The sequence below is a fragment of the Arachis ipaensis genome, chromosome B3 (assembly GCF_059453495.1).
Source record: "Arachis ipaensis isolate K30076 ecotype BB chromosome B3, ASM5945349v1, whole genome shotgun sequence".
Classification (NCBI taxonomy): Eukaryota; Viridiplantae; Streptophyta; class Magnoliopsida; order Fabales; family Fabaceae; genus Arachis; species Arachis ipaensis.
The window spans coordinates 83,313,548-83,327,221 of NC_142438.1; the positions used below are offsets into that span (position 1 = coordinate 83,313,548).

A 13,674-nucleotide genomic window follows, 5' to 3' on the forward strand; every position below is an offset into this window, starting at 1 on the left:
ACATCCTTTCTCTCAAACCTCATGTTCTTGTATATCTTTTTTATTTTTTATTTTGTGTAAAGAAGATTCTCTTTCACAATTGAAAGTCTTTGCACCTCTTTTGAAATATTGTTGTCGATGCCACTTATCATTGAACCTAACTCATCATATAATCATACACACTATGAAATGGATATGTAGCTTCTCATATTGTGAAACGTGGACATTCTTCTTTAGCTGTAGTTTGTACTACCTAAAAAATAAATCGTTCTAATTTTTATTTAATAAAAATTTCCTAAAAAATTTAGTTAAAAGAAAGAAGCATTTTCACTCTCTATATATATACGTAGATAGATAGATATAGATAGATAATTTAACCATAACTAATCACGCATGTATGTATTTTTTATATTTTAATAGAATTAAATTGTTTGATATATCATATTTAAAGAAAAAAAAACTGAATAGATACTTTACTTTCGTTATTCCTACATAGAACTAGGAGCGAGATTCCGCACGTTTTATGGGGCCAACAATAAACAGACACATAAACATAATGAACAAAGCAAATCCTAATAAAAGAATAAACTAAGAAAAGGGCAGTTTTTGGTGGTTATATCAGGCCACTAATTACACAGAATGTGATTTGGTGGTTTCTTTTTCTTTTTCTTTTTCTTAGATTCTTATACCTTTAAAGCCATCTCTTCCATTGTCTAGATTTGAATTAGATACACGCATGAAATATGCGTGTCGGAGAAGGTGGGGGAGAGAAGTAGAGAAAGGTGAATAACCATAAGGATTTTTTTTATTTAAATTAATTAATATAATATTTATTGAAATTTATATGTAAAATATTTATTGATATACAAATTTTACACATTTTGAATACTGGGTGTCACCTAAAGTAAATATCGTGGAGATGCAGTAAATAAGATATGACACAACAAAAATATTATATATCTCGGATGTATCTGGTATATGATATAAAGCTTAAATCAAGTAGACAGTACTCAGATACATGTGTAAATGCTACTAGAAAATAGGAAATTATAGACGGAATTTTAAGATAGAATTTTACTGTCAAAAAAAATTCTATCGGTAAAAAAAATTGAAAATTTATTTAAAAAATTACTGACAAATTATAAGATATGTCAATAATTCTGTCGATAAAATTAAAATTTTGATTTTAAACTTATTGCCAATAGAAAATTCGTCTATAATATATTAGAAAATTTGTCGCAAATTTGAGTTACCCTAACTTAAATAAAATTCCTTTCGAGCTCCATTCACACAAAACACACTCGCCAACTCTCTCTCTCTCTCTCTCTCTCTCTCTCTCTCTCTCTCTCTATATATATATATATATATATATATATATATATATATATATATATAATGTGACTTTTTCGTTGCACGAGCTTCCACGCCGCTGACGTAGTCGCCGCTTGCATCGCACGAGCTGTCTCCGCACTACAAGAAAAAGGTCTGTCAACACCCTTTTTTGTTGTCATGCTTTAAAAACATGGCCAAAAGTGGTCAATGGCCATACTTTTATGAGGGTGATCACTAATTTGTTTTTTGGACATGTTTTTTTTGCTATGCTTCAAATGCGTGGCAATAAAAAAACTTACACGTTTTTATGAGGGGAGCTACTAAATACTAATTTGGCCACGCTTTTTTTGCCACGCTTCAAAAGGAAACATGTACGCTTTTAATGCGTGGCCAGTTTGTCTTCCAACAGTCACATTTTTAAAGCCTGTCGATATCCTCTAATTAATTGGACACCCTAAAAAAGCTTAGCGATAGAGTTCCAAAGAAAAATTTAATTTTCCATCTATTTTTTTCCAAACACTACTTTTTTCAAGTTAAACACTTTAACCCTAAACCCTCTAAGTCATAACCCTTCATCATCACCTAACCCTCTAAGTAATAAACCCAAATTTTGTGGTTTATCTTGTGTTGAATTTAGGGAATTTTATCAACTTATCTCACATTTATTCAATGAAATAGCATGCTTTTGTAATTCTCCCTAATTTGTGCTTAAGAGTGAAAATATGCTTTTTAGACCTTTAAATTGATAATTTTAATTCACTTTAATTTCATTCGATGCCTTGATATGTTTGTTGGGAGATTTCAGCCTTATAAGGCAAGTATTGGATGGAAGAAGTGAAGAGGAATGCATGCAAAGAGGAAAATTCATGAAGAAATGAGGATTTGATGAACTCAAGGCCACGTGCATGCGTCATCCACGCGTATGCGTGAGAATGTCATTTGCCAGGCGACGCACGTGCTTCACCCACGCGCACGCGTGACGTTGGTCACGTGACCTCATTAAAGTGAAAACGCTGGGGGCGATTTCTGAGTCATCCAGGCCCAAATCCAACTCATTTCTGAGACTATTTGATGTAGAATTCAAGAGAAAACAAGACGGGATCAATTAGGTAGTGTAGGAAACATGCTTTAGGTTAGTTCTAGAGAGAGAAACTCCCTCTTCTCTCTAGAAATTAGGATTCTTAGTCTAATTTTCTCTTAGATTCAGGTTTTGATTCTTGTTTTGATCTAGTTTTCTTTGCAATTTCTTGTTCCTACATCTTTGTTGTCTTAGTTTACAATGTTAATTTTTCCTTTTATGCCACTTTTATGTTGATGCACTCTTGTTGATTTGGATTTTCTATTAATGCAATTTGATGTTCCTTTTATGCCCTCCAAGTGTTTGACAAAATGCTAGGTTGGGCTTTAGAGTAGATTTTGTGCATTCTTGGCTTGGAAAGAGAAATTAGGTGCTCTTGAGTCATTAATACCCAATTTAGATTGATGATCTAGAGTGATTAGTTAGTCTTGTATCCATTAACATTACTTATGGATTGGGATTAACTAGTCCTATTTGACTTTCTCTCAATGTGAAGATAATATTATACCTTCTTCCGATGTTGGAGATCACGAAATAGGATTAGCTCTTGTTAAGTATTTGATAGTTATTGACTAGGATAGAAAGCCTAGATTCTTAATCCTTGCCATGAATGCCTCTTTTTCGTAATTACTTTCCTTAGTTGTTTTATTTACTTTTATTGTCATTTAAATTCTCGCTTCCTTATCAACCCAACCTGTGAAACTCATAACCAATAATTGAGCACTCGATTGTGATTCCTAGGGAGAATGACCCGGGACTAATACTCTCGGTTATTTTTATTGGGTTGAACTTGTGACAACCAAAATTAAACTTTGATTGAGTGTTATTTGTCAATTTGGAACTATACTTGCAACGAAGTTATTTTCTCTTACCGAGAAGAAATTCTAAGTCTACGGTAACACTCCATCACACCCTACGCAGCCCCTCATCATCACCCTTCACTGCCAATGAGAACCTTCGCACCAAACTGCACTCTCTCCCAGCCCTTCATCTTTATTGCTGCTATGAGAAAGCTTGCACTCAGCCCTCTCTCCGAGCCCTTCATCTTCATCGCTATTGAGAACCTTAATCTCTGCTTAGAACCCTAGTGCATGGAATTGTGATCACACTTTTCACAACTCCGGTACAACTAACCAGCAAGTGCACTGGGTCGTCCAAGTAATACCTCACGTGAGTCAGGGTCGATCCCACGGAGATTGTCGGCTTGAAGCAAGCTATGGTTATTCTGTAAATCTTAGTCAGGCAGATTCAAATGGTTATGAGGTTTTGATAATTAAAAGATAAATAAAACATAAAATAAAATAAGATACTTATGTAATTCATTGGTGGGAATTTCAGATAAGCGTTCGGAGATGCTTTGTTGCTTCTGAACCTCTGCTTTCCTATTGTCTTCATCCAATCATGCATGCTCCCTTCCATGGCAAGCTGTATGATCCTCTCAGTGAAAATTGTCCAAGTACGGTTTCTGCATGGCTAATCAACTGTCGGATTTCTCGTCTCGGATGAAAAATACCAGGTACAGCTACCGCACGGCTAATCATCTGTCGGTTCTCACTTGTGTCGGAATAGGATCTCTCTATCTTTTTGCACACTTTCACTGCGCCCAACATTCGCGAGTTTGAAGCTCGTCATAGTCATCCCTTCCCAGATCCTACTCGAAATACCACAGACAAGGTTTAGACTTTCCGAATGCTGCCAATTGGTTCTAGCCTCTACGACGAAGGTTCTAATCTCACAGACTCAGTCCGTGGATTAGAGTCCCAAGAGATTATACTCCGGCCGTCGTCCAATGACTACGTTGAACATCATGTAGACCACTTGTGGTTGTCAGGTACCAGGATCTTGGCTAAGTGAATAACGAAGATAGTGGGTGATTGTCACGGGTCACCCCTTCATTCTGACTTAACTGAATTAAGTATGAGAGTATATCTTGGAGAAGAAGTAAGCGTGAATTGAAAGAGAAATAATAGTACTTGTATTAATTCATGAATAACAGCAGAGCTCCGCACCTTAATCTATGAGGTGTAGAAACTCCACCGTTGGAAAATACATAAGAGAAAATAGCCTAGGCATGGCCGTGAGGCCATCCAAGCATGAAGTTGATAAAAGATGAAAAAGGTATGAATATAATAGTAAAAAGTGCTATTTATACTAAACTAGTTACTAAGGATTACAGAAAATAAGTAACTAAGGGCAGATAGTGCAGAAATCCACTTCCGGGATCCACTTGGTGTGTGCTTGGGCTGAGCATTGAGCTTTACACATGCATAGGCCTTTTCTAGAGTTAAACGTAAGCTTGGATTCCAGTTTGGGTGTTTAACTCCAATTCTGGTGCCAGTTCTGTCGTTTTACGCTAGAAAAGGGTCTCTGGTTGGCGTTTGAATGCCAGTTTGGGCCATCAAATCTCGGGCAAAATATGGACTATTATATATTGCTAGAGAGCCAAGATGTCTACTTTCGATCGCAATTGAGAGCACACCAATGGGGCTTGTGTAGCTCTAGAAAATTTACTTCGAGTGCACGAGGGTCAAAATCTAACAGCATCTGCAGTCCTTTCTCAGCCTCTGAATCAGACTTTTGCTCAGGTCCCTCAATTTCAGCCAGAAAATACCTGAAATTACAAAAAAATATACAAACTCATAGTAAGGTCTAGAAATGTGATTTTTGCATAAAAACTAATAGAAATATAATAAAAAGTAACTAAAACATACTAAAAACTACGTAAAAACAATGCCAAAAAGCGTATAAATTATCCGCTCATGACAACACCAAACTTAAATTGTTGCTTGTCCCCAAGCAACTAAAAACAAAATAGGATAAAAAGAAAAAAAAATTACAATAAATTCCAAAACATCAATGAAGTTTAGTTCCAATTAGATGAGCGGGACTAGTAGCTTTTTGCTTCTGAACAGTTTTGGCATCTCACTTTATCATTTGAAGTTCAGAATGATTGGCATCCATAGGAACTCAGAATTCAGATAGTGTTACTGATTCTCTTAGTTCAGTATGTTGATTCTTGAACACAGCTACTTTATGAGTCTTGGCCGTGACCCTAAGCATTTTGTTTTCTAGTATTACCACCGGATACATAAATGCTACAGACACATAACTGGGTGAACCTTTTCAGATTGTGACTCAGCTTTGCTAGAGTCTCCAGTTAGAGGTGCCCAGAGTTCTTAAGCACACTCTTTTTGCTTTGGACCACGACTTTAACCGCTTAGTGTAAGACCCAGAACTTTTGAAAAGTCTTATTATGATCAAGTCTCAAATCATATGGTTATTTATAGCCTTAATTTCAGAAATTATTTTATTAAAGATAATTAAGGCAAGTTTTGATTTATTGAATTTGAGATAAATGATGCACAGAAAACTTGTCTCACAACAAATCTCCCTTCGGCAAGTGTACCGAATTTGTCGTCAAGTAAAAACTCACAATAGAGTGAGGTCGAATCCCACAGGGATTGATTGATCAAGCAACTTTAATTAGAAGAATGTTCTAGTTGAGGAAATCCAGAATTTGGGTTGAGAGTTACAGAAAATAAGATGGCGGGAATGTAAATAACAGAAAAGTAAATGCTAGAATTCAAGGACTGGAAGCAAATGACTGAAAGTAAATTGCAGAATTGTAAATGGGAATGGGGGATTTGCTCATAAAAGTAAATGGCAGAAATTAAAGAGAATCGGTAAGATCAGAGATGGGGAGTTCATTGGGCTTAGGAGATGTTGCAATTCTCTGGATCAAGTTCATTTTCATCTCTTCCTCAATCAATGCACTCATTGATCTCCTTGGCAATCTTAAGTGATTGAATTACAATTTCTTGCAATTCAATCTCTCAAATCTTGATCAATAGCCAATTCCTTGGTCAATTGCTCATGAGAAGAGATGAAGTATGGTCACTGATTATACCACATGCATTTCCCAAATCAAGTATTAAGAGGGTTATAGTCACATACCCATCCAAACCCAATTTGGTCCAGCATGAGAAAGCATTTCTAGCTTGATCTCTTTATTCCTCTTTCAAGGTTCAAAAGAGACCCAAGTTTGAATAGCTTCTCTTCCAAGATAACTACTCAATTGGATGAAGATCGAAAGCTTTCAAGTAAAATCAAGAGAAAAGATAGAAGAAGAATAATGAAAATTAGTATTGATCCATCAAATTACAACAGAGCTCCCTAACCCAATGAAAGGGGTTTAGTTGTTCATAGCTCTAGAAAATGAAAACAAAGATGGAGAATACATCATAAAACTAGAAAATGCAGAGAAAGTAAAATACAGAGAGTAGTTCTCTTTTTTTCAGCCTCCAGAACTCCTTTTACAATTCAAAGTTACTCCTATATATACTACTCTTCTCAGCTTCTAGTTTACTCTTCAAGTCTTGGGCCTTTGGATCTTGAGTTTGAAGCAGTTCTTTTCTTCATTTGGGCTTGGCTTTACTTGCAGAGAGAAAGTGCTAAGTGGGCAGAGACTTCAGCTCAGGGCATTAGGGGTGTTAACATTTAGTGAAAGTATAAGTTTGAGAACGTTAGTGACACTTAACATTTTCACAAATGTTCCAATGTACCCCTTTGCCTCACGTTAGAGCCCACGTTAACTATGTTAACGTGGCTTCTAACGTGGCCTTGCCAAACTTCGAGAACGTTAGTGACACTCAACATTGTCACTAACGTTCCAATGTGCCCCTAGATCTCACGTTAGAGTCCACGTTAACTAGGTTAACGTGGCTTTTAACGTGGCCATTCTTAGCCATCCCAACGTTAGTGACAATGTTGAGTGTCACTAACGTTGGCTCATCATTCATTCCTTATCGTTAGCTTCCACGTTAACTAAGTTAACGTGGAAGTTAACGTGGCTCCTTGGGGGGTTGTGTGGTTGCTTCCAACGTTAGTGACAATGTTGAGTGTCACTAACGTTGGCGACAACTCTCACTTCTTACGTTAGCTCCCACGTTAACCAAGTTAACGTGGGAGTTAACGTGGTGTGTTGCATCCTTAGGCCAACGTTAGTGACAATGTTGAATGTCACTAACGTTGGCTTCTCTTCCCCCTTTAACGTTAGAGGCCACATTAATTAGGTTAACGTGGGCTCTAACGTGGCCACTCATGAGTGTTTGCCAACGTTAGTGACAATGTTAAGTGTCACTAACGTTGGCTCAACTTCCCTTTTCCACGTTAGAGTTCACGTTAACTTAGTTAACGTGACTCTTAACGTGGGCAATGATGGCTATGAGAGTGTCATTGGCAATCACTTTTCTCATTAACCTTGCAAGTTTCCTCCCTTTCCTTGCTTCCTTTGGTCCTGAAATCAAGCAATAGAGTGCATCAAAGTTCTAGTCCAAGTCATGGGCAATGCAACATACAATTTGTCACTAAACTTATGCAAAATCCTTATGAAATAATGTAAAATGCACAATGTATGCTTGAGTCAAGGTGTAAGTGAATATCTACCCAAAACTAGCTTATTTCCTAAGAAAATGCATGAAACTAACCTAAAAACAGTAAAGAAAAGGTCAGTGAAACTGGCCAAGATGCCCTGGCATCACAACACCAAACTTAAAGCTTTCTTGTCCCTAAGCAAGTACTGGAACAAGAGAATGATGAATGGAATATCCAGAGGAATGAGTCATTCTTGTGGAAGTCATGTTACTGATTTTATGGTGGTTTCATGCATAGCAACTTAGGTTCATTCCATTACTGGCTTTCAGACCTTTATCATGTCCCTAAACACTTACTTTGTTTATATCCCATGAGACTTTTATTCATTGATCCTTTTATTGTTATTTCAAGGGTTATTTGTGTTATTTAGGCTAAGTGCTCTGTAAAGGGGCAACTCTTTAAGATAAGTTTTCAGCCAACACTCCCGAACCAGTTGGTTCAAGGTGCTAGGTGTTGAAGCACCCCTAAGGACTTACTCCCTCAAGTCTCTCCCCCATACATACACACCACAGGCATATAGTTTGTTTATTTTCTTTTCTTGAGACCTTGGTGTCCAGCACCTCTTTGGGTTACTAAATGCTCTGTAGTGAGGGTTACTCTTGATAGTGGATTTTCAGCTGATAATCCCGGGTTAGTTAACCCAAGTTACCAAGTGATAAAGCACCCCTGAGAGCTTATTCATCCAAGTAGATCCCTCACACAGGAGCACCACAGACACTTGTCTCAAGGTCCAAACCATTGGTGCCTAGCCTTATTGCTTACTCTTTTTCTCTTGTTTTTCACTTCCATTATTCTTTCCCTTTTCTCTTATTAGGATCTTGTCATATACTCAGTCTCATGGGTATATCCAAAGTCAAGTATTCAGGATAGATAGTTGTCCTCCTAACCTTGTGGTTGAACCAACTTAGCTAACTTATGACTACCCCAAAGATTCATGAATGCACTTCCACAATATGAACTCCACTCTGGTCTTTTAAAAACAATCATTCTCTCTTCATTTAATTCAAAATGGACAAGCTTACAAGTAAATAAGGGAAAGATGCAGTGACATTTAAACCAGAAATCATGGACCTATTCAGAAAGAAAACTTAAAAGATAGAATTTAAAAAGTTTAAACATAACATGGAAGCAGGTTCTATTTCATACAAGATCTTCCTTATTTAAAGCATAGAAAACGATGGACTTAAAGGAACTCCACCACCTTTCATTCATGTGGATGCCCATGCTCCCCTCCTTGGGACATGTGTGTAGTGCTCTTCATTAAGTGGCGAAATCTCCCCCATTTAATTGTCCAATCAATCCCTATTCATGCTTCTTTTCCTTTCCTATAAAGATTTAAAATAAGGAAATTAATATCATAAAAAAAATTCAAACTCTACGGCTAGAATACAAGGGAAGAAAGAGAGTTTGTATATTTATGAATTTCAACTTAGCCAACTACTGGTGTATCCTCATGCATTTTGGTGGCACCATGGGGTGACACCAAACTTAGTTTGAAGTATTGTGATGAAAAGTTTTGTTCAAAGCTCCAAGAGTTCTGCTTTGAACACCAAACTTGTTCTTCACTATAGACTGCATGATAAACATTTCACCAAGTGTTTGTCAAGTTTGGGTTGAAATTCATAAACATCGATTTATTCATTATTTTAAAAACATATAAAACATGGGTTGCCTCCCATGAAGCGCTTCTTTAGCGTCACTAGCTTGACGTTTTTCCTTCATCAGGGTGGTTGGTAGTGCTTAAACTCCTCCCCTCTGGCTGTGGACTTGTATCCATTGGTTGGATCAATGATCTCCACATGTTCTAGGGAAAGAACTCTGTTGATAGTGAAGACCTTAGGTAACTGAGATGGTACAGTAGGGAGATTAGGGGGAATATATGGGAAGTAAGCTGAGACAACTCTATCCCCTGGAGAGAAGTCTTCCGTAGGGATCTTCTTGTTCCTCCATTTCCTTGGTACCTTCTTCTTTGTTTCTTTTGAGGTTGCCTTCCCCTTGGTGACCTTTTTTTTCCAAGGAGTTGTGATGTTGTCTTCACATGCCTCTAGAGGTTTAGGTTCCTCCAACTTTTCCTTGAGTTGTGGAAATTGCTGTTTTCCTTGTTTATCAATTGAGGGGGTTTCAGAATGAACTTGCTGTGCTTCAGTGCTTGTCCCCTCCTTCAGTGTCTCTTTATCGTTTGTGCTTAGTTCCTTGTCCTCTTGATCTGTTTCTTGTGAGAGTTTGAAGACATTGAAGCTGAGTCGTTCATCATGGATTCTCAATATTAGCTCCCCTTTCTCTACATCGATAAGTGCTCTGGCTGTAGCTAGGAATGGTCTTCCCAATATGATTGGGTGAGTGTGACTCTCTTCCATGTCCAGAATGACAAAGTCTGTTGGGAGAAAGTATTTCCCAACCTTTAGCAACACATTTTCCACCACTCTTATTGCTTGCTTTTGAGTTTTGTCAGCCAGTCTGATGATTACATCTGTGGATATTATCTCATTAATCTGCAGCCTCTTCACCAGGGATAAAGGCAGTAAGTTGATGCTGGCCCCCAAATCACATAGTGCTCTATCGAACATAGTTTTACCTATGGCACAAGGGATGTGAAAACTCCCTGGGTCTCTTCTTTTTGTAGGCAGCTCAGGTTGAATAAGGGCACTACATTGCTTGTTCATCACTATAGTCTGGCCTCCTTTGAGTGAGCTTTTCCTGGGAAGAAGTTCCTTCATATACTTGATGAATGCAGGCATTTGTTGAATTGCCTTGATGAATGGTATGTTTACATGCAGAGATGCAAACAAGTCTAGGAACCTTGAGTATATTCTCTTTCCTACAGCACCATTGAGTAGTTGAGGGAAGGGAGCATAGAGCTTCAGCAACTCTTGTTGTGAAATTTCTGGTCCTTGGTGATTTCTATCCTCCTCCTTTGTTGAGTTGTCTTCAGGTTGTTTGCAAAGTTTTCCTTGCTTGTCTTCAGTCTCTTGATCACTCGTAGTGACCATTTTGCAATCTTCCCATCTTACTTTATTTGCTTCTCCCTTGGGGTTTTTCTCCGTGTCACTTGGGAAGCTATCGGTGGGTTTAGAAATCTTCTCAGCTAAATATCCCACCTGGAATTCCAGCTTCCTAATGGTCTCTCCCTGGTTCTTAATATTGGCTCACACTTCCTCTTTGAACATCTTATTTTCTTGAATCTCTTGGCATATTCCTTCAAGTAGGGCTTCAATCTTAGAGAGCTTGTCATCAATTGATGGGTGATTCGGAGCAGATGTGTTATTTTGGTTTTGATAAGCATATGAAGAAGTGTTGTTGTGGGGGTGGGTGTTGAGACGTCCTCTGTGTGAATTGCTGGTGAGCTGCATTGTTGTTGGAGTTGTAATGTCTCTGGTCTTGATTTTGATCTTGCTCACCTCCCCATCCAAAGTTTGGGTGGTTTCTCCATCCAGGGTTGTAGGTCTTGGAGTATGGATCATAGTTTTTCCTTGGTGAACTCCCAATGTAGTTGGCTTGCTCCTGACTCCTCTCTGCTTCTTCATTCACTCCTTCTTGGATTGTTGATGAAGTGGAGATTGCTGCTACTTGGTTCATCTCCATCTTCTTGGTGAGGTCAGCCAGCTGCTGGGTAATGAGCTTGTTTTGGGCCAACAGAGCATCTACATTGTTTAGCTCCATTACTCCTCTTGTGTTCCCTCTTTCGGAAGCATAGAAGTAGTCGTTCTCTGCTACTGTTTTAATAACATCTATGGCTTCCTCAATGGTCTTCTTCTTGTTCAAAGATCCTCCAGATGAATGGTCTACGGCCTTCTTTGACTCATAAGAGAGCCCTTCATAGAAAATGTGCAGCTGCACCCATTCGTTGAACATGTCAGGTGGACACCTCCTTGTTAAGACCTTGAACCTCTCCCATGCTTCATATAGAGTCTCACCATCTTGTTGCCTGAAAGTTTGGACCTCAGCTCTCAGCCTATTGATTCGTTGAAGAGGGTAAAATCTTGCTAAGAATTTGTTCACCACGTCTTCCCAAGTTGTCAAGCTTTCCCTTGGGAAAGATTCCAGCCATTTGGCTGCCTTGTCCCTGAGTGAGAATGGAAATAAGAGCAGCCTATAGGCGTCAGGATGAACACCATTAGACTTCACTGTGTCACATATTCTCAGGAAGGTGGTTAAATATTGATTGGGGTCTTCTTGAACACTTCCTCCAAACGAACAGTTGTTCTGAACAAGGGTGATGAGCTGTGGTTTAAGTTCGAAGTTGTTGGCATAGATTGTTGGCTTTTGGATGCTACTTCCACAATTGCCTGGGTTTGGATTGATGTAAGAGCCCAAAACTCTTCTATCCTCCCCAGCATGATTTGCTCTACCTCCTCCCCCATGGTTGTGATCTTCTTCTTCATGATGGTTTTCCATGTTGTCTTCCATGTTCGTTTCAAAGAATTCCTCTTCTTCCTCAGCACCAACCACTTTCTTTCCTCTTGCCTCCCTCCTTAATCTAAGGAAGGTCCTCTCAGGTTCAAAATCGAAGGAAGTTGAAGCCCCGCTTTTTCTCCCTATCATACAACCATCAAGTGCAAGCAAGAAAAGATAGGTGCAGAAAGTATTTGTGTCAGAATTACTATTAGTTGTGGGTGATGCAATATATCAAACAGTTAGTGGGTTAGCAAACATAATTGAAAATAAAAAGAAGAACAAAAGAGTAGAGGGGGAAGGGAAGAAGTTTAACTAAAACAAAAAGTAAATCACTCAAACAGAAAATGAAATTCATAAAATAAAAATGCTCAATCTAGTAATCTTCCAATTTAATCATTGTTGATGCACAATCAATCCCCGGCAATGGCGCCATAAAATTGATGCACAGAAAACTTGTCTCACAACAAATCTCCCTTCGGCAAGTGTACCGAATTTGTCGTCAAGTAAAAACTCACAATAGAGTGAGGTCGAATCCCACAGGGATTGATTGATCAAGCAACTTTAATTAGAAGAATGTTCTAGTTGAGCGAATCCAGAATTTGGGTTAAGAGTTGCAGAAAATAAAATGGCGGGAATGTAAATAACAGAAAAGTAAATGCTAGAATTAAAGGACTGGAAGCAAATGACTGAAAGTAAATTGCAGAATTGTAAATGGGAATGGGGGATTTGCTCATAAAAGTAAATGGCAGAAATTAAAGAGAATGGGTAAGATCAGAGATAGGGAGTTCATTGGGCTTAGGAGATGTTGCAATTCTCCGGATCAAGTTCATTTTCATCTCTTCCTCAATCAATGCACTCATTGATCTCCTTGGCAATCTTAAGTGATTGAATTACAATTTCTTGCAATTGAATCTCTCAAATCTTGATCAATAGCCAATTCCTTGGTCAATTGCTCATGAGAAGAGATGAAGTATGGTCATTGATTATACCACATGCATTTCCCAAATCAAGTACTGAGAGGGTTATAGTCACATACCCATCCAAACCCAATTTGGTCCAGCATGAGAAAGCATTTCTAGCTTGATCTCTTTATTCCTCTTTCAAGGTTCAAAAGAGACCCAAGTTTGAATAGCTTCTCTTCCAAGATAACTACTCAATTGGATGAAGATCGAAAGCTTTCAAGTAAAATCAAGAGAAAAGATAGAAGAAGAATAATGAAAATTAGTATTGATCCATCAAATTACAACAGAGCTCCCTAACCCAATGAAAGGGGTTTAGTTGTTCATAGCTCTAGAAAATGAAAACAAAGATGGAGAATACATCATAAAACTAGAAAATGCAGAGAAAGTAAAATACAGAGAGTAGTTCTCTTTTTTTCAGCCTCCAGAACTCCTTTTACAATTCAAAGCTACTCCTATATATACTACTCTTCTCAGCTTCTAGTTTACTCTTCAAGT

General features: G+C 38.1%; 1 non-coding gene across 1 annotated transcript; it reads left to right on the plus strand.

Annotated features, from left to right (window-relative positions):
* Positions 1 to 11,672: 11,672 nt before the first annotated feature.
* LOC148571364 (small nucleolar RNA R71) lies at positions 11,673 to 11,776 on the plus strand. Its single transcript, XR_015880387.1, has one exon. It is a non-coding gene; the product is annotated as a small nucleolar RNA R71 (small nucleolar RNA).
* Positions 11,777 to 13,674: the final 1,898 nt, after the last annotated feature.